This window comes from Lactuca sativa, chromosome 4 (genome assembly GCF_002870075.4).
Source record: "Lactuca sativa cultivar Salinas chromosome 4, Lsat_Salinas_v11, whole genome shotgun sequence".
In the NCBI taxonomy this organism is placed as follows: Eukaryota; Viridiplantae; Streptophyta; class Magnoliopsida; order Asterales; family Asteraceae; genus Lactuca; species Lactuca sativa.
The window spans coordinates 80,700,510-80,726,608 of NC_056626.2; the positions used below are offsets into that span (position 1 = coordinate 80,700,510).

At 27.9% G+C, this 26,099-nt stretch overlaps 2 long non-coding RNA genes across 2 annotated transcripts; both read right to left on the reverse strand.

The window, feature by feature from the left end:
- Window positions 1-2,145: 2,145 nt before the first annotated feature.
- On the reverse strand, window positions 2,146-23,678 carry LOC111884511 (uncharacterized). The gene is made up of 4 exons (XR_006190466.2): window positions 23,556-23,678; window positions 23,325-23,435; window positions 22,395-22,485; window positions 2,146-2,718 (listed from the first exon to the last, which is right to left on the reverse strand). It is a non-coding gene; the product is annotated as an uncharacterized LOC111884511 (long non-coding RNA).
- On the reverse strand, window positions 3,186-5,966 carry LOC128133212 (uncharacterized). The gene is made up of 3 exons (XR_008231617.1): window positions 5,615-5,966; window positions 5,446-5,515; window positions 3,186-3,348 (listed from the first exon to the last, which is right to left on the reverse strand). It is a non-coding gene; the product is annotated as an uncharacterized LOC128133212 (long non-coding RNA).
- Window positions 23,679-26,099: the final 2,421 nt, after the last annotated feature.

Sequence of the window (26,099 nt, forward strand, 5' to 3'; positions counted from 1 at the left end):
CTACATTATAAGCCCCTCCAACTTAATTCCTTTCAAAAGAAGTCTATAAATTACCCTTTAAACCCTGCCCTTAAATTCTTCTACAATTAAATCTGAATTTTACTAAACAACCCCTCCCTCAACAAATCCTTTTCAAAATTAATCCAAAATTTATCTTTTTGAACCCCTAACTCTCAGTTATGACATTTTCAGCCCTCTCTTCTCTTTTTTCTTTCAAATTAAGTCCCAATAATTACCACAGAACCCTTGTCTTCATAAATATTTACAAACTACGTCCGAAACTTACACCTTTGACTCCCAACTCCTAAAATCTGTAGCAATTAACCCTCAAGACCAACACCATGCTATATAATTATTGATTTTAGAGCTATTATACAATCATTAATTTATTTAGTTATCTATTAAATAAACGGGGTATTACAATGTGTGTGTGTTCTTGATTAGGTCAAAAACATAAATTTTAAATCATTATAGTTTGTTGAGAACACAAAATTTCAAAAAGGTTTCTACAAAAATTGTCTATTTATGTTTTAAAGGAACCTAGTTAATATGCATTGTATATGTTTGTGTTTATGATTATGTGTTGTGTTTTGTAGTATTGAAGAAAAAACCCAAATAATACGGATTGCGTTTGTGTGTTCGTGAGAGAGAGAGAGACCCCTCTTTATTTGTTTTTGCTTTTAAAAGTTTAAATAAAAGTGAAAAATGTTTAAGAAAATAGAAAAACAAACTAAAATGATATATTAGTCTTTTCAAGTTTAATAGAGACTAATTCCACAAATAAACTACCTTAAAAGGACCATAAAGCCAAAAAAATCGAGGTTTTGACTAAACTTTAGAAAAAATACATACCACAAGAACCATTTTTACAGTTTTGTCTTCTTTATATGTGTTATTTTTTCTTTTCAAAACTCCACTTTAATTTCATTCTATAATTTTATATTTATTATTTAGTATTTATTACATAAACTAAAAATAAAAAAATAAAACCCATATCCTATTTGGTTTAGACCAAAGAAACAATAATACTATATAAATATAAAAAAAAACCATGTAGTATTTGGTTTAAACCAAAGGAACAATAACTATGTAACTAATGGATCAATACAATTTCGATAATTATTATTGCTAGTATATTAATTTATACCCGAATTTTTTACTCCTATCCGATACCCGAACTATTTAAATATCAGGTTAACCAAGTACTTGATTTTTCAAACCTAAAACCCAAATTACCCGTGCCGAACTACCCGAATTAAGATTGAGTCGGTCGGATTAATTGGGTACCAGTTATTTTCAATGGGCCTAGTTAGGCATCTACTATTTATTTTGGACCAATATCATAAAAGTCCTAAGTTTTTAAAGTGTAATTGGGAAAAACATTAATATATATATTTATTTATTATTATTGTTATGACCACAACTTTCTCGTAAAATTATCACTCTAATTCACTTAACAAGTTTCATAGTTAACTCGGTTATCTTTTTTGCAAAATCAGTCCTAAAATTGGGTTTAAAGTTCGTATTTGGTCCTTATAGTTTGCAAAAAATTACACCACATGGTTTTTAAACTTTATTTTTTATATATTTTATTTATCTTCTTTTTTAAAATTTATTTTTCTTATATATATATATATATATATATATATATATATATATATATATATATATATATATATATATATATATATATATATATATATATATATATAACGTCGCATTCTTGGTATACATTTAATCAATTTAAGTATTTATTTTTATAGCTACTCAACGAGTTGGTAGCCCTAACTCGTCGAGTAAATGCCAGATTTGGACGCGGGTCTTAAATGATCTACTCAACGAGTCGTAAGCTGGACTCGACGAGTAGGTCCGTCAGGAGGAAACCCTAATCTTTAGGGTTTGAACCCTATTTAAGCATCATAACAGGTCTCCACCCCAGCCTCCATCACCTCCACAACCCACTCTCGAAACCCTACTCAGCCTTGTGTGGTATTGAGTTATTTCTTGCCATTTTTGTGATTTAAAGCTAGAAGAAGGAAGCAAAGGCTTGGAGTTGAAGAAGGAAGGTTGGAGATCCAAAGCTAAGGACTCATTTCTGTCTTCATAGAGGTATAAAGCTTATACCTTGGCTGTTATTCACTTAGATCTCCTTCTTAGCTTGTATATTGTCATTTTTGGGCCATTTCCAAGGTCATTCCGAGATTTGAACCCTTGAGGATGAAAGGACTTCAGATCTGGACACTGTTAAGCTTTAGAAGCTCAAAGTTGCCACCTTTATTTAGCCATGACTCCATTCTATGACTTAAACCTTCATTTTGGCTTGTATTGGGTGTTTTAGCTTCATAGCACCATGCATGCATGTAAAGTTAGCAACTTTACATGTAATACTTGTATAAGGAGTCCAAATCTATGAACTAGAAGCATTGGAATGGATTAGAATTGACTGAATGGATATGTTACATGGAGGACTCGACGAGTTGTTCTTGGACTCGGTGAGTCGGGTCGTGAACCCTAACACCTTTTTCTGGTTGTGAGTGAAACATCCCAAAAATTCAAGCCCATTTAAAACTTTTTAAAACATTTAAAACCATTAAGTTATTACAGTTTGTTTTAAAAATAGTTTAATCATCAGAGTATCCCCAGAATCAAATCCTAAAATCATGAGATACGAGGAGCTGTACGATCACGGCTTCGCCTTCCCGCGATCATCAGAAGTACCTGAAACATAATCAACAACTGTAAGCCCGAAGCTTAGTGGGTTTTCCTAAAATACCAACGCCATTCAAATATAACCATATCAAGATTGTGTGCTTGTAGTTACCGAGTGAGAGTGTGTATTGTAGTAAGGTTTCCTGTTGTACTTGTTTTTTTCAGTTAATAAGAGTTCATTCTATGGGTTTTAGCATGGTATCAAAGTTAGATTTAGCTCTTCTTTTACGTTGAGATCATGTTTTTATTCTTATTGCTTTGTTTGAGGTGCTAGATTGATTTTTTTGTGCATTGTGTCGATCTAGATGTATCAGTGCGATGTAGGGTTTTCTGTGTAGATCTCATCTAGATCCCCTTGTTTTATTGTTTTTTTTTGGGTTCTACGAATCGTCGTTCTCTTATGTCACACCCTCGGCCGACGGCGGAAACGCCGAGGTGCATGACGTAAACCAGTAATCACAGTTATTGAACATACATTGAACAGTACAAATACAATCTTTTATTATTACCGAAATAGAAATTACATTGATAATGACTATTGTTAAATCACTACATACACTTAACAATCCGGTGTTCGCATTTGTATGATAAAAATATCGGAGAATCTTCTATACAAACTCTTCTGACCTTATAAACAACCTGAGAATACATGCATTAAGATACGTCAACATAATTGTTGGTGAGTTCTATAGGTTTTGACACAAAGTATTTTTACACCCAAAAATGTTTTATAAAATTTATCTGGTTGACCAGCTTTTATAAACACATATTTTTCTATCGAAAGTATAAAATAATTGCGTCATAAAATTATATTTAAACTCATTTAAAAATGTCATTTGCTCAAATCCAAAAATACACCATTTGTAAAATATATAAGTAAACCAAACTTATAACAAATTCTTACGGTTCTCATGACCGAAATGCTCTTTATATAAAGATTTTGAAAGCCAATTTATATAAAATAAATTCATATCACACTTTGTGAAAACATAAAATAGCAAAGTTTACTCTTAAAACTTTGTACAAACGTTCGTATAGTTTATATGTAAAACTCATAAGTTTCAAATTTTATAAATTTTGTAAATTCGTGTCGTATTATTAATTAAATATTATCTTACTTAATTTGGAAATCAACTCTTAACCAGTGGGGCAAACTCATCCCAAAATTATAAACACATATTTTTACCACTCGTATAATTTCAACGACAGATATTAATCATTCTCTTTACAATTCTATTCTTTGAAACGTCGCTGTTTACAGAGAATTATGTCGTAGGTAGAGGTAGTTAACAACCTAAACACTCTTTCACACTCGGCCCAAATTGGGAGGATTGACTCAATCTAGATCTATACATCTTCGAATAAAAATCTTTAATATATCAATTTGTCTATAACCGACACTATTCGTCGCTCCTCCACAAGCCAAAAAGGCACAATAAACAAGCCACACAGGCACAATATAAATATAAATGGAGGAATCGAGATCATTACTAACGTTTTAAAGCAGTCGTATAGTAACGAAGAAAGAAACACTTGACGCCTGTTGCCTCGTCAGACGAAGTTGTAGCTAGCAACCACAGACGGAAAATAACCATTCACATAAATCTTTCCATAATAAATAGATCTACACCAAGGTTCTTTATTATAAATCTATGCCGTGTGCATAGACCTACAGTATATGATTCCTCCTGGATTAACGGTTATAGAGTTAGGTGTCGATTCCAGAATTTGATCCTTATAAAGGAAAAATACACCATCATAAAACTCTCTCTTTCACCCCTTTCGATACATTCCTCCCACAAACACACACGGGATACACAATCCACGAAATCCATGATGATAATTCTTCAACGCATAAAATTCGTCGTTCACTAGGGTCACTAACGCGAATCTTATATTATTAAGATTTTCGAAGCTTAGTGAAATTAGTTAAATAGTGAAATTAACGTAGCGTTCGACCATTGTGACGATAATAATTTGTATAGTTCCTTACTTCAGCCGATAAAGAGGATGTTCGTTCGCGTAGCCGAATACTCATTTATGCAAATACTCGATAAATTGCATAATTGATATGTTGTATAATTTATTAGGTAATAATCCCCAAAAATCAGAGAATTAATTATATTATCATATGTGACGAGTTTCGTATCACAACTAAAATGATTTATATTTTTATAATAATTATAAAAATAAATTATATCGTTTACTTGGTAATCGTTTCCCATTTTGATCAAGGGTATAATAATAATTGATTTTTGGTATATTTTCAATTAATTATTATACATTTGTCAAATCTTCGTTTATAGTCGCTTAAGACAATATACATTTCCTTTGTACACAATTATGTTGAATAACATATTTTGTTATGTATATAAGGTCTTTTTATGCTTTCTCAGTACTTTCGTGTACATATATATGACGAGTATTACAGTTTATAATTCGTCGAATAACTTATATCTTCATATCAATCTACTTATAATCGTGTGATTTTTATTAATATTAATTAATATATCACAACAAGGTATAATTATATCATTCATAGCATTCTACTATTACTTACATAATTTATTAATGCTTTATACTTTTTAGATTGTTATTTTCATAAAATCTTAACCAATAATAAAGTTTGATGTTATTTTATGTATAAAAACTTGAAAATCATCAAAACTTTAAATAGACACTCATGTATTCTCCCCCAAAATTAAAATTGTAAAAAGAGGGGCCGTAGAAACTCACATTTGGTGCGTGTTTCTCGAGTTTAGATTGGAGGTTGGGTGAGGTTCTTGCTTCGTTCAAGACCCGGTATCTTCACCAAAAAGTAAACGAATCTAGATTTAGATTTTTGGACCTTACAAAGGTGCACAAAACAGCAAGTTTTCAGATTTTTAGTTGGAAATAAACTCACCGAAACAGCCACAAAGTTGTCGAAAAAAATAGGGTGGTTGGGGATGTTTCCGGCAGCTTTCTCGCCCCTTTTCGTTCCTGTTTCGCAGCAGCACTTGAGGGAGATAATTGAGCAGGAAAACAAACGAATTCAGGGGTAAAATCGGCACATTTAATGGCTGTAACAGGTGGCTGAACTCGGTGGTGGCTGCTCCTTTTTGCTTCCTGAAATCACAGTAGAAAATACCTCCGATGGAGGTGTTCTTGATGAACTTCGAACAAGAGAGAGGAGGTAGAGAGAAAAGAGGTTTGAGATTGATCTTTTATGGGTTAAAGGTCTATAATAGTTCCCCTTTTATACTCTCTTAAAAGCTATCTTCTATCCTCCAGGGTGTACTTTTGGCCATTTTTAGAAGTAATTCTATCCTTAAATAAAGGCATGGGTTTGCATGGATGAGAGAGTTGTGTGTGTGTGTGTGTGTGAGAGAGAGAGAGAGAGAGAGAGAGAGAGAGAGAGAGAAAGCACGTGAGTTGATTGTAGGAGTGTGCAGCCTTCTCAAAGTACCCTCTTGCCATTCCCTCCATAATTAATGGTACTTCTTTGTTTACTAATAAAAGTTACTTTACTCCACCTTACCTATATTTTTACTATGAAGCATGATTTTTGGTGGGGGAATTTAATGCATGGACAACCCATATCGAACAAGGAGTGAGGAATGATACATATAGGTGTTGACTTTGGCTTTAGTCCCTAGTTCTAGTAGTATTATAGGTACTAGTCTTTAAATGGATTATTGTATATCAAAAGGTAGGATTTGTGTATTTATGATGTCTAAATTTCGAGACTATACCCATTCATACACAAACATGTATCTTATACTTTATTTTAATTTGTTACACCCTTGTCATATATTATATGATAAGGTTTACTTGTAGTTTATTATTACGTATAATACTTAATAGGACTTGGATATTTTTCTAGATAAAACATATTACACTACATATACATATTTGGATGTATCTTATTGATTTTTTTTTAGCATATAACCAGTCGCATTCCAATAATAATATATATTAAACGATTCTTATTGTTATAAATATATACTTATTTTTATAAGAACATCGTACATTAAGTCCTCCATCACAATTAGTTACAGTTGTCATTCGACGGACATCGACCTAATTTTTACGATTGTCATCTTACATCTAGATCTATGTTTTTTTTTAAAAAAAAACTATCATTTAATTGTCTTTTTCTATCAACAAATATGTTCTTCTAAACGGTGTTCTTGGTTCTCCTCACATCATATCCTGTGGATCTGGTGTGTGGAGTTTTCTTGCTCTTTGGCATTAGTTCAATTTATTTGGCATCGTATCTCCTATACGACGGTTCATGGTATTCTGATTTGTCTGCTATCATCACTTCTTTTAAGAGTAAACGTATGATTAGTAGTAAACGCTAATGTTAACACATTTGTTATCCTTTAACGGCCAACATTAACTAGAAAATCAACCTAAGAGTGGTGTAAATAGTTGATGTTGATAATTGTGATATATGGAATTCAAATGCCATTGTTGCGTATTCAATGTTGGATCTAGCATTCTAGCATTCAGAGCTACATTTAATGGTAATTGACTTTGCTGCTTATTGATTATTTTCGTTCCTGGACTGTTGTAAGTGTTCTCTTGGTCCTAATTCACTATTTGTTCAGGTAACTCGTTTCTTTGTATACTTTGTATGTGTTATTGTTAGTCTTTAGGATTGGTATAATTTGAATATGAACACAAGTTGTACGTTGTATATGTTATCTATCTGTGAGTTTTGTTGTTTCATGTTCTATTGTTATTATTTGTTGACTTACAAATTATTGGTGATGTATCTTGTGTCTCTCTGTTTATTTCTCCTTGCTCAACCCCTATAAGTGGGTTTGAATCTAGGTGAAATCGATTGTGATTAGGGACATAATTCTGATGGGTTTTCTATGTGTCTAAACACACAATCATGTGCAACGGAAACAAACAATATGTAATTTACCATCCCTCTCTGGCACGTATCACAATATTGTCCGCTTTGGGTTACCGGCATGAAAACTTCCAAGGGGGTCACCCATCTTTGGATTGCTCTCGCTCGGACACGCTTAACTTCAAAGTTCTTATGGGATCTGTTGCCCTCACGGCTTTAAAATGCGTTGTGACAAGGAAGGTATCCACACCCCTTATAAGGAAATATTTCGTTCTCCTTCCATGCCGATGTGGGATTAGGTGCAACCCACCTTCACCCCCCCCCCCCCCCCCCCCATTATAGGGTTCGACGTCCCTGTCGAACACATCAACCCGTGACCTAGATCTGATACAATCATTAGATTGCTCTCGCCCGGGCATGCTTAACTGCTGAGTTCTTATTGGGTCTGCTGCCCTCACGACTTTAAAACGCGTTGTGACAAGGAAGGTATCCACACCCCTTATAAGAAAATGTTTCTTTCTCCTTCCAAGCCGATGTGGGATCAGGTGCAACCTAGTTGTAACACTCCGTTTGAAATTAAATAAAATGAGTAAATAAATAATAAATTCTAAAACCCCGAGATGTATAATATATTTTATTGTAGCTCTAAATCCATAATATTTTAGCAAGGTGTTGGTTTCGAGGAGTTAAAAGTCATAACTTTTAAATATATGGGGGTTAAGTGTAATTTTCGAATTGGTATGTAAAGATTTTAAGAGGTCGGGGGTGTTCGGTAAAATATTGGACTTAAATCGAATAGATTTTTGGATGCTAGGGGCTGATTGGTAATTTCAGGACTTATTATGAAAGGATTTTTGGAGACAGGGGCTAAAGGGTAAATTCCAGATTTAAATTGAAAAGGATCTTGGAAGGAGGGACTAATATTGGAATAATGGACAAATGTTTGGGATGAGACACAGGATTAACCCCCGTAACCCTTCCCCCCCCCCCCCCTCGTTTCTTTGTCACAACCCTAAACCTAAGGGACATGTTTCAGCCGCCGTCGTCGGGAAGTCCAACCGCCACCCTTGTGCCCCCGTACTCCATCCATCGCTACCTCCTTGTCACATGGCCGTCGAACACCACCGTTGTTGCTCTTGTCGCCGGTGAAGTCAAAGGTGAAGCGGTAACCGTCGTGAGCTGCCAAGAAAACAGCCAAGGGCCGAGGAATGCGTTGTGGGCGTCAATGCGTGAGTCACGAGCAACCGGAAGCTCTCGGTAAGTAAAGCTTCTCCTCTCCTTTGTATTTTCGGTGCGTGTAACATGAGGAAATGCCCCTGTTGTTGCTGCCGGCCTCGACCACCGATTCTTTTAGCTCCGACGACGTTTCTGTCGCCTTGCAAGTGGTTGAGTGCTTATATGTTCGCAAGTATGAGCTGTTTTCTGAAGTGGCGGTGTAGGATGTGCATTATGAATCTGGAAAACCCATCGCCACCACTATGAGGTGGTGGTTGCCACCTACTGCCGTTTCCTACCACCTCTTTGATGCCACCAACCAGCGTGGGCCTTGGTTCATTGATTGGTTTTTGGTCTTTCAGAGTATGTGTTTGGACCTTGGTTTTAGACAAAGTTAGGTTATGTATTGGAACCCAATTATTAATTGGGTGTTGTTTTGATATGGACAGTTCGGGAACATGTCATCCAGCAGCTAGGGTTTTATCCGCGGGACTTCAGCAGTGTGAAGTGAGTCTCCTCACCATACCAATGGGTCGAAAGCACCAAGACATGCCCATTATATGATATGTGGTACACTAGTTGATATAGTGTTATGTGGCAGTTAGTTGGTTATGTGCTAAGATAGTTGTATATGTGTTATACTTGTATGGAAGACCATAGGAGAGCCCATGTCACTTGGATGTAAGACCATGTGGAGATCCCATGCTTTCCTATTATAGACCATGGTGGGAGCCCATGGCCCTTATATGTAAGACCATGTGGGGGAGCCTGTGCTTTCTTATTAAAGACCACGGGGGGAGCCCATGACACTTAGGTGTACGACCATGTGGGGAGCCCATGATATCCTGGAATAAGACCCTGGGGGGAGCCCACGACATCCTTATATGTTTATATGCATAGCGTATGTGATTGATATGGGTTATGTAGCTGTTATAGCTGATATGGATTATGTGGTTATGTGGATTGTGTGGGGTATGCTCTGGGAAACTCACTAAGCTTCGTGCTTACAGTTTTGTTTATGGTTTCACGTATCATCGGTTTGGAAAGGAAGGGTATGGCTTGATCGCAGCGCACACACCGTGTTGTCCGCATTATGTGATTTTGGGATGTAACTCTGATAGCTGTTTTAACTAAGCAATGTTTTTGGAATGCTTGGATTTAAAAGATAATTGTGTTTTTACTATAATAAAAATAAAATTTTTACCCCTGATTTTTGGGTCGTTACAAGTTGGCATAAGAACCTTGGTTTGATTTTTATCAATGATTTTTTATTAAAATAAATAAATAAATAAATAAAAATCACATAAAAAGTTTCTCATGCCTAAGAGTAAACCCAGATAGAGAAAGAATATGATGCATGACTAAACTCACAAACCTACTACAACATCTTATATATTGCACAAACATGTTGACTTAATGTGAAAAATGTTTAAAAGTTTAGTGCAAATTTGTAATGTGTAATTTCTCAGTAGTCAAAACAAATTGAAAATTTTTAAAACAAGATGCAATTTTTAAAGTATGATGACTTAATATAAAAAATAGAAAGAAAAATGCAATTCCAATGTATGATGACTTAATAAGAAAAAAAAATTGGAAGAAAAATGCTTTTATCAAAACATGATGACTTAATGTGAAAAATGTTCAAAAGTTTAGTGCAAATTTGTAATGTGTAATTTCTTAATAGGTAAAACAAATTGAAAATATCTAAAATAAAATGCAATTTTTGAAATATGATGACTTAATATGAAAGAAATAGAAAGAAAACTGCAATTTACAACATATGATGACTTAATATGAAAAAATTGGAAGAAAAATGCAATTTTCAAAACATGATGTCTAAATGTGAAAAAAGTTTGAAAGTTTAATGCAAATTTGTAATGTATAATGTGTTATTAGGTAAAACAAATTGAAAATTATGAAAATAAGATGCAATTTTTAATGTATGATGACTTAATATGAAAAAATTGGAAGAAAAATGCAATTTTCAAAACATGACTTAATGTGAAAAAAGTTTAAAAGTTTAATGCAAATTTGTAATGTAAAATGTCTTAAGAGGTAAAAGATTGAACATTTTGAATATAAGATGCAATTTTAAAAGTATGATGACTTAGTATGAAAAAATAGAATTAAAAACGAATATTTAATAGTATAATGACTTAATATGAAATAATTGGAAGAAAAATGCAATTTTCAAAACATGATGTCTTAATGTGAAAAAGTTTGAAAATTTAATGTAGATTTGTAATGGATAATCTCTTAATAGGTAAACCAAATTGAAAATTTTGAAAATAAGATGTAATTTTTAATGTATGATGGCTTAATATGAAAAAATAGAAAGAAAAATGCAATTTAAAGTGTGATGACTTTATATGAAAAAATTGGAAGAAAAATGCAATTTTCAAAACATGATGTCTTAATTTGAAAAAGTTTGAAAATTTAATGTAGATTTATAATGTATAATGTCTGAATAGGTAAAACAAATTGAAAATTTTGAAAATAAAATGCAATTTTTAATGTTTAATAGCTTAATATGAAAAAAAAAATGCAATTTTAAAAGTATGACGGCTTAATATGAAAAAATTGGAAGAAAAATGAAATTTTCAAAACATGATATCTTAATGTGAAAAAAGTTTTAAAGTTTAATGCAAATTTGTAATTATAATGTCTTAATAGGTAAAACAAATTGAAAATTTTGAAAATAACTGTTGTTTTTAATGTTTGATGTCTTAATATGTAAAAATTGAAAGAAAATGCAATTTTCAAAGTATGGCGACTTAATAAGAAAAAATTGGAAGAAAAATGCAATTTTCAAAACATGATGACTTAATGTGAAAAAAGTTTGAAAGGTTAATGCAAATTTGTAATGTATAATGTCTTAATAGGTATTACAAATTGAAAATTTTGAAAATAAGATGCAATTTTTAATGTATGATGGCTTAATATGAAAAAATAGAAAGAAAATGCAATTTTGAAAATATGATAACTTAATATGAAAAAATTGGAATAAAAATGCAATTTTCAAAACATGATGTCTTAACGTGAAAAAGTTTGAAAATTTAATTTAAATTTGTAAAGTATAATGTCTTAATAGGTAAAACAAATTGTAAATTTTGAAAATAAAATGCAATTTTTAATATATGATGGTTTAATATGAAAAAATAGAAAGAAAATGCAATTTTAAAAGTATGATGACTTAATATGAAAAAATTGGATGGAAAATGCAATTTTCAAAACAAGATGACTTAATGTGAAAAAAGTTTGAAAGTTTAATGCAAATTTGTAATGTATAAATTGAACATTTTGAAAACAAGATGCAATTTTTAATGTATGATAGCTTAATATGAAAAAATACAAAGAAAATGCAATTTTAAAAGTATGATGACTTAATATGAAAAAATTGGAATAAAATGCAATTTTCAAAACATGATGTCTAAATGTGAAAAGTTTGAAAATTAATGTAAATTTGTAAAGTATAATGTCTTAATAGGTAAAAAAATTGAAAATTTTGAAAATAAGATGCAATTTTTAATGTATGATATTTTAATATGAAAAAATAGGAAGAAAATGCAATTTTAAAAGTATGATGGCTTAATATGAAAAAAATTGGAAGAAAAATGAAATTTTCAAAACTTGATGACATAATGTGAAAAATGTTTAAAAGTTTAATGCAAGTTTATAATCTTTAATGTCTTAATAGGTATTACAAATTGAAAATTTTGAAAATAAGATGCAATTTTTAATGTATGATAGCTTAATATAAGTAAGTAGAAAGAAAATGCAATTTTAAAAGTATGATGGTTTAATATGAAAAAATTGGAAGAAAAATGCAATTTTCAAAACTTGTTCACTTAATGTGAAAAATGTTTAAAAGTTTAGTACAAATTTGTAATGTGTAGTTTCTCAATAGTTAAACAAATTGAAAATATCTAAAATAAGATGAAAATTTTGAATATTGATGACTTAATATGAAAAAAAATAGAAAGAAAACTGCAATTTTCAATGTATGATGAGTTAATATGAGAAAATTGGAAGAAAAACTCAATTTTCAAAACATGTTGTCTTAACGTGAAAAAGTTTGAAAATTTAATGTAAATTTGTAATGTATAATGTCTTAATAGTCAAAACAAATTGAAATTTTTTAAAACAAGATGCAATTTTTAAAGTATGATGACTTAATATAAAAAATAAAAAGAAAAATGCAATTCCAATGTATAATGACTTAATAAGAAAACAAATTGGAAGAAAAATGCTTTTATCAAAACATGATGACTTAATGTGAAAAATGTTTAAAAGTTTAGTGCAAATTTGTAATGTGTAATTTATTAATAAGTAAAACAAATTGAAAATATCGAAAATAAGACGCAATTTTTGAAATATAATGACTTAATATGAAGGAAATAGAAAGAAAACTGCAATTTACAACATATGATGACTTAATATGAAAAAATTGGAAGAAAAATGCAATTTTCAAAACATGATGTCTAAATGTGAAAAAAGTTTGAAAGATTAAAGCAAATTTGTAATGTATAATGTCTTAATAGGTAAAACAAATTGAAAATTATGAAAATAAGATGCAATTTTTAATGTATGATGACTTAATATGAAAAAATTGGAAGAAAATGCAATTTTCAAAACATGACTTAATGTGAAAAAAGTTTAAAAGTTTAATGCAAATTTGTAATGTAAAATGTCTTAAGAGGTAAAAAATTGAACATTTTGAATATAAGATGCAATTTTAAAAGTATGATGACTTAATATGAAAAAATTGAAAGAAAAATGAATATTTAATAGTATAATGACTTAATATGAAATAATTGGAAGAAAAATGCAATTTTCAAAACATGATGTCTTAATGTGAAATATGAAATAATTGGAAGAAAAATGCAATTTTCAAAACATGATGTCTTAATGTGAAAAAGTTTGAAAATAAGATGTAATTTTTAATGTATGATGGCTAAATATGAAAATTTAGAAAGAAATTGTAATTTTAAAAGTATGATGACTTAATATGAAAAAATTAGAATAAAAATACAATTTTCAAAACACGAGGTCTTAATGTGAAAAAGTTTGAAACCTTGTAAAGTATAATGTCTTAATAGGTAAAAAAATTGAAAATTTTGAAAATAAGATGCAATTTTTAATGTATGATGTTTTAATATGAAAAAATAGAAAGAAAATGCAATTTTAAAAGTACGATGGCTTAATATGAAAAAATTGGAAGAAAAATGAAATTTTGAAAACTTGATGACTTAATGTGAAAAAAGTTTAAAAGTTTAATGCAAATTTGTAATGTATAATGTCTTAATAGGTAATACAAATTGAAAATTTTGAAAATAAGATGATATTTTTAATATATGATAGCTTAATATAAAAAAGTAGAAAGAAAATGCAATTATAAAAGTATGATGGTTTAATATGAAAAAACTAGAAGAAAAATGCAATTTTCAAAACATGTTCACTTAATGTGAAAAATGTTTAAAACTTTAGTACAAATTTGTAATGTGTAGTTTCTCAATAGTTAAACAAATTGAAAATATCTAAAATAAGATGAAAATTTTGAATATTGATGACTTAATATGAAAAAAAAATAGAAAGAAAACTGCAATTTTCAATGTATGATGACTTAATATGAGAAAATTGGAAGAAAAAGCTCAATTTTCAAAATATGATGTCTTAACGTGAAAAAGTTTGAAAATTTAATGTAAATTTGTAATGTATAATGACTTAATAGTCAAAACAAATTGAAAATTTGTAAAACAAGATGCAATTTTTAAAGTATGATGACTTAATATAAAAAATAGAAAGAAAAATGCAATTTCAATGTATGATGATTTAATATGAAAAAAAAATGGAAGAAAAATGCTTTTATCAAAACATGATGACTTAATGTGAAAAATGTTTAAAAGTTTAGTGCAAATTTGTAATGTGTAATTTCTTAATAGGTAAAACAAATTGAAAATATCTAAAATAAGATGCAATTTTTGAAATATGATGACTTAATATGAAAAAATGGAAAGAAAAATGCAATTTTCAAAACATGATGTCTAAATGTGAAAAAAGTTTGAAAGTTTAATGCAAATTTGTAATGTATAATGTCTTATTAGGTAAAACAAATTGAAAATTATGAAAATAAGATGCAATTTTTAATGTATGATGACTTAATATGAAAAAATTGGAAGAAAAATGCAATTTTCAAAACATGACTTAATGTGAAAAAAGTTTAAAAGTTTAATGCAAATTTGTAATGTAAAATGTCTTAAGAGGTAAAAAATTGAACATTTTGAATATAAGATGCAATTTTAAAAGTATGATGACTTAATATGAAAAAATAGAATGAAAAACGAATATTTAATAGTATAATGACTTAATATGAAATAATTGGAAGAAAAATGCAATTTTCAAAACATGATGTCTTAATGTGAAATATGAAATAATTGGAAGAAAAATCCAATTTTCAAAACATGATGTCTTAATGTGAAAAAGTTTGAAAATTTAATGTAAATTTGTAATGTATAATGTCGTAATAGATAAAACAAATTGAAAATTTTGAAAATAAGATGTAATTTTTATTGTATGATGGCTTAATATGAAAAAATAGAAAGAAAAATGCAATTTTAAAGTGTGATGAATTTATATGAAAAAATTGGAAGAAAAATGCAATTTTCAAAACATGATTTCTTAATGTGAAAAAAGTTTGAAATTTTCATGTAGATTTATAATGTATAATGTCTTAATAGGTAAAACAAATTGAAAATTTTGAAAATAAGATGCAATTTTTAATGTATCATTGCTTAATATGAAAAAAAAAATGCAATTTTAAAAGTATGACGACTTAATATGAAAAAATTCGTAGAAAAATGAAAATTTCAAAACATGATGACTTAATGAGAAAAAAGTATGAAAGTTTAACGCAAATTTGTAATGTATAATGTCTTAATAGGTAAAACAAATTGAAAATTTTGAAAATAAAATGCTATTTTTAATGTTCAACGTCTTAATATGAAAAAATTGAAAGAAAATGCAATTTTAAAAGTATGATGACTTAATATGAAAAAATTGGAAGAAAAATGCAATTTTCAAAACATGATGACTTAATGTGAAAAAAAGTTTGAAAGTTTAATTCAAATTTGTAATGTATAATGTCTTAATAAGTATTACAAATTGAAAATTTTGAAAATAAGATGCAATTTTTAATGTATGATGGCTTAATATGAAAAAATAGAAAGAAAATGCAATTTTAAAAATATGATAACTTAATATGAAAAAATTGGAATAAAAATGCAATTTTCAAAACATGATGTCTTAATGTGAAAAAGTTTGAAAATTTAATGTAAATTTGTAAAGTATAATGTCTTAATAGGTAAAACAAATTGTAAATTTTGAAAATAAGATACAATTTTTAATGTATGATGTTTTAATATGAAAAAATAGAAAGAAAATGCAATTTTAAAAGTATGATGGCTTAGTATGAAAAAATTGGAAGAAAAATGAAATTTTCAAAACTTGATGACTTAATGTGAAAAAAGTTTAAAAGTTTAATGCAAATTTGTAATGTATAATGTCTTAATTGGTAATATAAATTGAAAATTTTGAAAATAAGATGCAATTTTTAATGTATGATGACTTAATATGAAAAAATAATTGGAAGAAAAATGCTTTTATCAAAACATGATGACTTAAAGTGAAAAATATTTGTAATGTGTAGTTTCTCAATAGTTAAACAAATTCAAAATATCTAAAATAAGATGAAAATTTTGAAGTATGATGACTTAATATGAAAAAAAAAATAGAAAGAAAACTGCAATTTTCAATGTATGATGTAATATGAAAAAATTGGAAGAAAAACTCAATTTTCAAAACATGATGTCTTAACGTGAAAAAGTTTGAAAATTTAATGTAAATTTGTAATGTATAATGTCTTAATAGTCAAAACAAATTGAAATTTTTTAAAACAAGATGCAATTTTTAAAGTATGATGACTTAAATATAAAAAATAGAAAGAAAAATGCAATTTCAATGTATGATGACTTAATATGAAAAAAATTGGAAGAAAAATGCTTTTATCAAAACATGATGACTTAATGTGAAAAATGTTTAAAGTTTAGTGCAAATTTGTAATGTGTAATTTCTCAATAGGTAAAACAAATTGAAAATATCTAAAATAAGATGCAATTTTTGAAATATGATGACTTAATATGAAAAAAATAGAAAGAAAACTGCAATTTACAAAACATGAAATTTTCAAAACATGATGACTTAAATTGAAAAAAGTTTGAAAGTTTAATGCAAATTTGTAATGTTTATTGTCTTAATAATCAAAACAAATTGAAAATTTTGAAAATAAGATGCAATTTTTAATGTATGATAGCTTAATATGAAAAAATAGATAGAAAATGCAATTTTAAAAGTATGATGCTTAATATGAAAAAATTGGAATAAAAATGCAATTTTCAAAACATGATGACTTAATTTGAAAAACTTTTGAAAGTTTAATGCAAATTTGTAATATATAATGTATTAATAGTCAAAACAAATTGAAAATTTTTAAAATAAGGTGCAATTTTTAATGTATGATAGCTTAATATAAAAAAGTAGAAACAAAATGCAATTTTAAAAGTATGATGACTTAATAAGAAAAAATTGGAAGAAAAATGCAATTTTCAAAACATGATTACTTAATGTGAAAAATGTTTGAAAGTTTAATGCATAATGTCTTAATAGTCAAAACAAATTGAAAATTTTGAAAATAAGATGCAATTTTTAAAGTATGATGACTTAATATGAAAAAATTGGAAGAGAAATGCAATTTTCAAAACATGTTGACTTAATGTGAAAAATGTTTAAAAGTTTAGTGCAAATTTGTAATGTGTGCTTTCTCAATAGGTAAAACAAATTGAAAATATCTAAAATAAGATGAAAATTTTGAAGTATAATGACTTAATATGAAAAATAAAATAGAAAGAAAACTGCAATTTTCAATGTATGATGACTTAATACGAAAAAATTGGAAGAAAAACTCAATTTTCAAAACATGATGTCTTAACGTGAAAAAGTTTAAAATTTGAATGTAAATTTGTAATGTATAATGTCTTACAAGTCAAAACAAATTGAAAATTTTTAAAATAAAATGCAATTTTTAAAGTATGATGACTTAATCTAAAAAATAGAAATAAAAATGCAATTTTCAATGTATGATGGCTTAATATGAAAAAATAATTGGAAGATAAATGCTTTTATCAAAACCTGATGACTTAATGTGAAAAATGTTTAAAAGTTTAGTGCAAATTTCTAATGTGTAATTTCTCAATAGGTAAAACAAATTGAAAATATCTAAAATAAGATACAATTTTTGAATTATGATGACTTAATATGAAAGAAATAGAAAGAAAACTGCAATTTACAACGTATGATGACTTAATATTAAAAAATTGGAAGAAAAATGCAATTTTCAAAATATGATGTCTAAATGTGAAAAAAGTCTGAAAGTTTAATGCAAATTTGTAATGTATAATGTCTTAATAGGTAAAAGAAATAGAAAATTATGAAAATAAGATGCAATTTTTAATGTATGATGACTTAATATGAAAAAATTGGAAGAAAAATGCAATTTTCAAAACATGACTTAATGTGAAAAAAGTTTAAAAGTTTAATGCAAATTTGTAATGTAAAATGTCTTAAGAGGTAAAAAAATTGAACATTTTGAATATAAGATGCAATTTTAAAAATATGATGACTTAATATGAAAAAATAGAAAGAAAAATGAATAATTAATAGTATAATGACTTAATATGAGATAATTGGAAGAAAAATGCAATTTTAAAAACATGATGTCTTAATGTGAAATATGAAATAATTGGAAGAAAAATGCAATTTTCAAAACATGATGTCTTAATGTAAAAAAGTTTGAAATTTTAATGTAAATTTGTAATGTATAATGTCTTAATAGGTAAAAAAAATGAAAATTTTGAAAATAAGATGTAATTTTTAATATATGATGGCTTAATATGAAAAAATAGAAAGAAAAATGCAATTTTAAAGTGTGATAACTTTATATGAAAAAATTGGAAGAAAAATGGAATTTTCAAAACATGATGTCTTAATGTGAAAAAGTTTGAAAATTTAATATAGATTTATAATGTATAATGTTTTAATAGGTAAAACAAATTAAAAATTTTGAAAATAAGATGCAATTTTTAATGTATAATAGCTTAATATGAAAAAAAAATGCAATTTTAAAAGTATGACGACTTAATATGAAAAAATTGGAAGAAAAATGAAAATTTCAAAACATGATGACTTAATGTGAAAAAAGTTTGAAAGTTTAATGCAAATTTGTAATGTATAATGTCTTTATAGGTAAAACAAATTGAAAATTTTGAAAATAAAATGCTATTTTTAATGTTTGATGTCGTAAAATGAAAAAATTGAAAGAAAATGCAATTTTAAAAATATGATGTCGTAATATGAAAAAATTGAAAGAAAGTGCAATTTTAAAAGTATGATGACTTAATATGAAAAAATTGGAAGAAAAATACAATTTTCAAAACATGATGTCTTAATGTGAAAAGTTTGAAAATTTAATGTAAATTTGTAAAATATAATGTCTTAATAGGTAAAAAAAATTGAAAATTTTGAAAATAAGATGCAATTTTTCATGTATGATGTTTTAATTTGAAAAAATAGAAAGAAAATGCAATTTTAAAAGTATGATGGCTTAATATGAAAAAATTGGAATAAAAATGAAATTTTCAGAACTTGATGACTTAATGTGAAAAAAGTTTAAAAGTTTAATGCAAATTTGTAATGTATAATGTCTTAATAGGTATTACAAATTGAAAATAAGATGCAATTTTTAATGTATGATGGCTTAATATGAAAAAATAGAAAGAAAAATGCAATTTTAAAAGTATGATGACTTAATATAAAAAAATTGGAAGAAAAATGCTATTTTCAAAACATGATGTCTTAATATGAAAATATTTGAAAGTTTAATACAATTTTTTTAATATATAAGTTCTTAACATGTAAACAAATTGAATATTTCGATAATAAGATGCAATTTTTAAAGTATGATGACTTAATATGAAAAAATAAAAAGAAAAATGCAATTTTCGAAGTATGATGACTTAATATTAAAAAATTGGAAGAAAAATGCAATTGTCAAAACATGATGACTTAATGTGAAAAAAGTTTGAAAGTTTAATGAAAATTTGTAAGGTATAGTGTCTTAATCGGTAAAACAAATTGAAAATTTTGAAAATAAAATGCAATTTTAAAAGTATGATAACTTAATATGAAAAAATTGGATGAAAAATACAATTTTCAGAACATGATGACTTAATCTGAAAAAGTTTGAAAGTTTAATGCAAATTTGTAATGTATAATGTCTTAATAGGTAAAACAAATTGAAATTTTTGAAAATAAGATGCAATTTTTATTGTATGATGATTTAATATGAAAAAATAGAAAGAAAATTGCAATTTTAAAAGTATGATGACTTAATATGAAAAAAATTGAAGAAAAATGCAATTTTCAAAACAAGATGACTTAATGTGAAAAAACTTTAAACGTTTAATACAAATTTGTAATTTATAATGTCTTAATAGGTAAAACAAATTGAAAATGTTGAAAAAAAAATCAATTTTTAATGTATGATGTCTTAATATGAAAAAATAGAAAGAAAATGCAATTTTAAAAGTATGATGGCTTAATATGAAAAAATTGGAAAAAAATGTAATTTTCAAAACATGATGTCTTAATGAGAAAAAGTTTGAAAGTTTAATGCAAATTTGTAATGTATAATGTCTTAATAGGTAAAACAAATTCAAAATTTTGAAAATAAATTGCAATTTTTAATGTATGATGGTTTAATATGAAAAAAAAAGAACAAAAATGCAATTTTCAGAACTTGATGACTTAATCTGAAAAACTTTGAAAGTTTATTACAAATTTGTAATGTATAATGTCTTAGTAGGTAAAACAAATTGAATTTTTTTAAAATAAGAGGCAAATTTTATAGTATGATGACTTAATATGAAAAAATAGAAAGAAAATGCAATTTTCAAACTATGATTACTTAGTACGAAAATTTTGGAAGAAAAATACAATTTTCAAAACATATTGTCTTAGTGTGAAATCTTTTGAAAGCTAATGCAAATTTGTAATTTATAATGTCATATTAGGTAAAACAAATTGAAAATTATGAAAATAAAATGCAAATTTTAATGTATGATGACTTAATATGAAAAAATAGAAAGAAAAATGCAATTTTAAAAGTGTGATGTCTTAATATGAAAAAATTGGAAGAAAAATGTCATTTTCAAAACATGATGTCTTAATGTGAAAGAGTTTGAACGTTTAATGCAGATTTGTAATGTATAATGTCTTAATAGGTAAAACAAATTGAAAATTTTAAAAATAAGATGTAATTTTTAACGTATGATGACTTAATATGAAAAAAATTGAAAGAAAAGTGTAATTTCCAAGTATAATGACTTAATAGGAAAAAATTTGAAAACTTAATGCAACTGTGTAATGTATAATGTCATAATAGGTAAAAGAAACTTATGGAAATAAGATGTAATTTTTAAAATATGATGACTTAATATAAAAAAATTGAAAGAAAAGTGCAATTTTCCAAGTATAATGACTTAATAGGAAAAAATTTGAAAACTTAACGCAATTTTGTAATTTATAATGTCTTAATAGGTAAAAAAATGAAACTTTTTAGAATATGATGCACTTTTAAAAGTGTGATGAATTAATATGAAAAAATTGAAAGAAAAATGCAATTTTTAAAGTATGACGACTTAATATGAAAAAAATGGAAGAAAATTGCAATTTTCAAAACATGATGTCTTAATATGAAATTTTTTGAAAGTTTAATGGAATTTTGTAATGTATAATGTATTAATAGGTAAAACAAATTGAAAATTTTGAAAATAAGACGCAATTTTTAAATGACTTAATATTAAAAAATTAAAATAAAAATGCAATTTTCCTAGTATAATAAGTTAATTAATAAGAAAAAGTTTGAAAAGTTAATGCAATTTTGTAATGTATAATGTCTTAATGGGTAAAAAAATTGAAAATTTTGAAAATAAGATGCAATTTTCAAAGTACGAGAACTTGATATGAAAAAATTGTTAGAAAAATGCAATTTTCCAAGTATAAGGACTTAATATGGAAAAACTGGAAGAAAAATGCTATTTTCAAAACATGATGTCTTAATATGAAAAAGTTTGTAGGTTTAATGCAATTTTGTTATGTACGATGTCTTAATAGAAAAAGTATCGAAAGTAAAATGAAAATTTCAAAGCATGATGTCTGAATAGGAAAGAGAATGAATGTATAATGTATTTTCAAAGTATGGTGTTTTAATAGGTAAAAACTGAAAGTAAAATCCATTTTTCAAAGTATGATGCCTTATTTGATAAAATATTGAAAGTAAAATGCAATTTTGTAATGCATGATGTCTAAATAGGCAAAAAAGTTTTAGAGTTTGGACCAATTTTCAAAATTTTAATGTCTTATTAGGAAAAAGAGATTGAAAATAAAATCTCTTGATATGATAAAACTTGCATGACATTGATGATAAATAATCATGATGGAAAGAAGATGTTACCTCGTACCAACAAAGTGACTCCAGGTTTTGTTCCTCTTCTTTCTTTATGGTGTTTGGAGTTTCCTTCATTTACTTAAATCTTATAAAGCAACTGTACAAGTTTATGTCAAAAAGTTTCATTTTAGAATACAATAATACCATGATCATCTCTAAAAGAAATGGAAAAATGAAGTAATAAATAGATAAGACAAGTTATTTGCATTATTAACATTAAACAACATGAAAATATAGACTACAAGGATCAAAACAAATCAAGGATAGGTTGCCCTCATAATTGTTAATCTTCATAAGTTAGATTTTTAGAGTATAATGATAGATTTTGTTAGATTTTGAAATTAAAATATTTTTATAGGAATTAAAATGTGTTAATATCAGTTGCATATGTCATATAGATAGTGACTATTAAGTTGGTTATTTATATAAACAACTTAAGAGAGAAGCAATGTCATATAAATAGTGATGATTAAGCAAATCATGTATCAGTAGCACATCGTTGGTAGACTTATTCTTACTAGAAATTATAAAATATATGACAACTGAATTTGAATAGAATACAGAAAGTGAACAAAAGGGCACAAAGAACTCACATGAGTTACTAATTTATTAGAATTATCAATTATCCACTCCAACTATTTTATATAAAAGTCGATCAATTAACAAAATTATGGATATTGGAGATCATGTATGAAACACTCATCTAATAACCCCTATTATGAAAACCCCCCAAATTACTCTTCATGTCCAGAGCCCACCCAAAATTATTAATGTGATGAAAAATCCTCAAACGACTCACAGTATAAAAAGGGAGATGGAATCAACAAAACAAATTTAAAACCCAACCGAACGACTATATTGTTTCAAAGTAAAACAGATTTGACTAGTAACAATTTGAATGTTTTCAAAGAAAAGGAAAATTGATGAAAATCGAACCTTTAACCCAACATGAATTTCGTTTTCCCAATTTTTCTAGGGTTCTTAATTTGGTTAAAGGATAGAGCGTCGGCCTTAAATAGATTTTGAGAAAGGAGAATTTGGCGGTGTCTGTGGATCATTAAACAAATATGTCGTTATCAGTAGGGAGAAACTAAGTGGAGGCGTTAGTTGATCAAAAAAAGAAAACGAAGAGAGAACAGAAACAAGAACAGAGAAGAAGAAACTTACCGGAGATAATCGTCGTCATTGAAAAGAATGAATGAGAAGAAAGGTCGGAGACATCGTCGCATTGTCAACTGAGGAGAAGAAAAGTTGAATATATATACGCTTCGTGGGGACTGGAGAGTAGCGTTTAAATTACGTAGTTTCCATTTTTCTTTTTTTTACCGTTGCACTAGTCTCATTTATTTTAGATTCCTTAATTAAACATTGTAATATAACATGCTTTTTACTTTCGATTCATTAATTCTGTTTAATTAAACAATGCAATTGGAAATTAAATTTTTACTGTAAAAATAATGCAAAATTACTGCAATTGTTTTTTAAAAATAAAATCTATAATCTATAATATATATTTTGTTAATGTAATTATCTAATTACCCGAGTAATGAAATTAAAGTTACAAGTCCATATTAAGGCAATCTAAGATATAGTATTAGATAGCATTGCTCGTGAATAAAGGTGACAATGGATTGGGTTTGATCATTTCCATTTTTTTTATAAAATTATTTGAAATTGGGTTTTATTAAATTGTTTGAAATTGGGTTGATATGTTTATTTATTTATTTTTTTTTTCTCAATCCAACTTATTTAATAAACGGGTTGAACTGGATTAACCCATTTAAATTTTCAAAAAACATAAAACTCTAATAATCTTTAAATAAAAACACATACAACTTACAAACTCTAATCAACGTTCAAGTTTGAAAATAATACAATCATAATAGGGTAAATAGTACAAAAACACTCTTTTTACACAGAAATTCGATTTTGACACCGTGTTTTTTTTGTTTCAATTTTGACACTGTGTTTTCCAATTTGTTATAATTCTGACCACTTGATCGGTTAACCAGGTTAAATGCTGACGTGACATGATGACGTGGCATTCTGATATGATATGCTGACGTGTCAAAATTGAATTTTTTTCTCACAAAAAACACTAGGTTTTCATTTTTTTTTGATTTTGACACTAAGTTTAATTTTTTCTTTCAACTTTGACACTATGTTTTTTTGTTCCAAATCGAACATCATTTTTTCCAATTTTGTTCAATGTTGACAATTTTCTATTTGAAACCGTATAAATATTTTTTAAATACATTTAAACCGTATAAATATGTTTTTTTTTTTCATTTAAAAGCCATAGTTTTGTATAAATACTTTTTTTTACACTCAAACCGTATTTTTATGTATAAATATGTATTAGTTATATAAAAATTGTATTTTATATTAAATATGCAACTTTAAAATGTGTTTGGAGGTTTGGAGGCGTGTAGTCGATCAAAACTCGGATATCAAGTTTGCAACCCATCAAATTTTTTCATCTTATTAGAAGCTTATGGTTAGTTTGATTCTCATGATATAACTAATGCTTTGAATGTAAGATAAAAAAGCACCTTGTATTTAAATAAAAATGTGGTTTTTAAGCGAAAAAAAATATGTTTATACGGTTTAAAATGTAATAAAAAAAATATATTTATACGCTTTCAAATGGAAAATAGACAAAATTGAACAAAATTTGATAAATGATGTTCGATTGGAACAAAAAAAAACTGTAACAGCCCGGATTTCCAGGTATCTTTTATGTTTTTAATTTTGATGTTTTGTGAGTGGACTTGGCGAGTTGGAGCTCAGACTCGCCGAGTAGGGTCGCGATTATGGACGCGGGTTCGCGTCTGGACTCGGCGAGTCCAAGGTGTGGACTCGGCGAGTCCACGCTGTTTAATGAAACCCTAATTGATCGGGTTAGGGACCTATTTAAAGGGCCTTATGGCCGTCATTTGTGCTCACCAGTCCCTTGAGTGAAACCCTAATCGAGTGTGAGCGTTTGGAGCAAAGAAGGAGGCCATTATTGATCTTGGAAGTGTCATCTTGCAAGGGAAAGGGAGGATCAGCTAAGGGGAAAGCAAGAGGAGCCATTTCTGAGGGTTTGGAGTCCATAGCATCGTTATTGTGGTAATATCTTCGAGCTATCCTCTTCTATGTTGATGTTTTCATTGATTTAGGGCTTATTGAGGCCTCATGTGGCTAGATCTAGTGCTCCCTTGGTCCCTTAAGCGTTTTAGACCATAGATCTGGACCCTTGGGGGTCCAGAGTGTCCCTTTGCCCAAACTTTCTGTGAATCAATGGAGGTTTTGGATTGGAATCCTTATGCCTTGGGCCAAAATGCCATTTATGAGACATGGAGGGTATTGTGAACACCAAGATAAGGGCTTTACGTGATGAATCAGTCTAGGAAGGCCAGATCTATGAATTGTTGGAGCAGATCTGACCTTAGAAGCGAGTTTGAGTGATTGCATGGCATGGACTCGCCGAGTCCGATGAGCAGACTCGGCGAGTAGCTTGAAGATTGCCTTAGATCATCCAGTGAGTGGTCCAGTCGAGTCGTGGGTTGACTCAGTGAGTCAGGGCGAGTTAGAGAGGGTTGTCAGGTGGACTGAGTCGAACTGGGACTCGCCGAGTTGTTCTTAAGACTCGGCGAGTTGAGTCGGGGTGGCCCCGCGATTCTTCCAGGTGGAACTCGTCGAGTCAGGGGGAGTACTCGACGTGTCAAA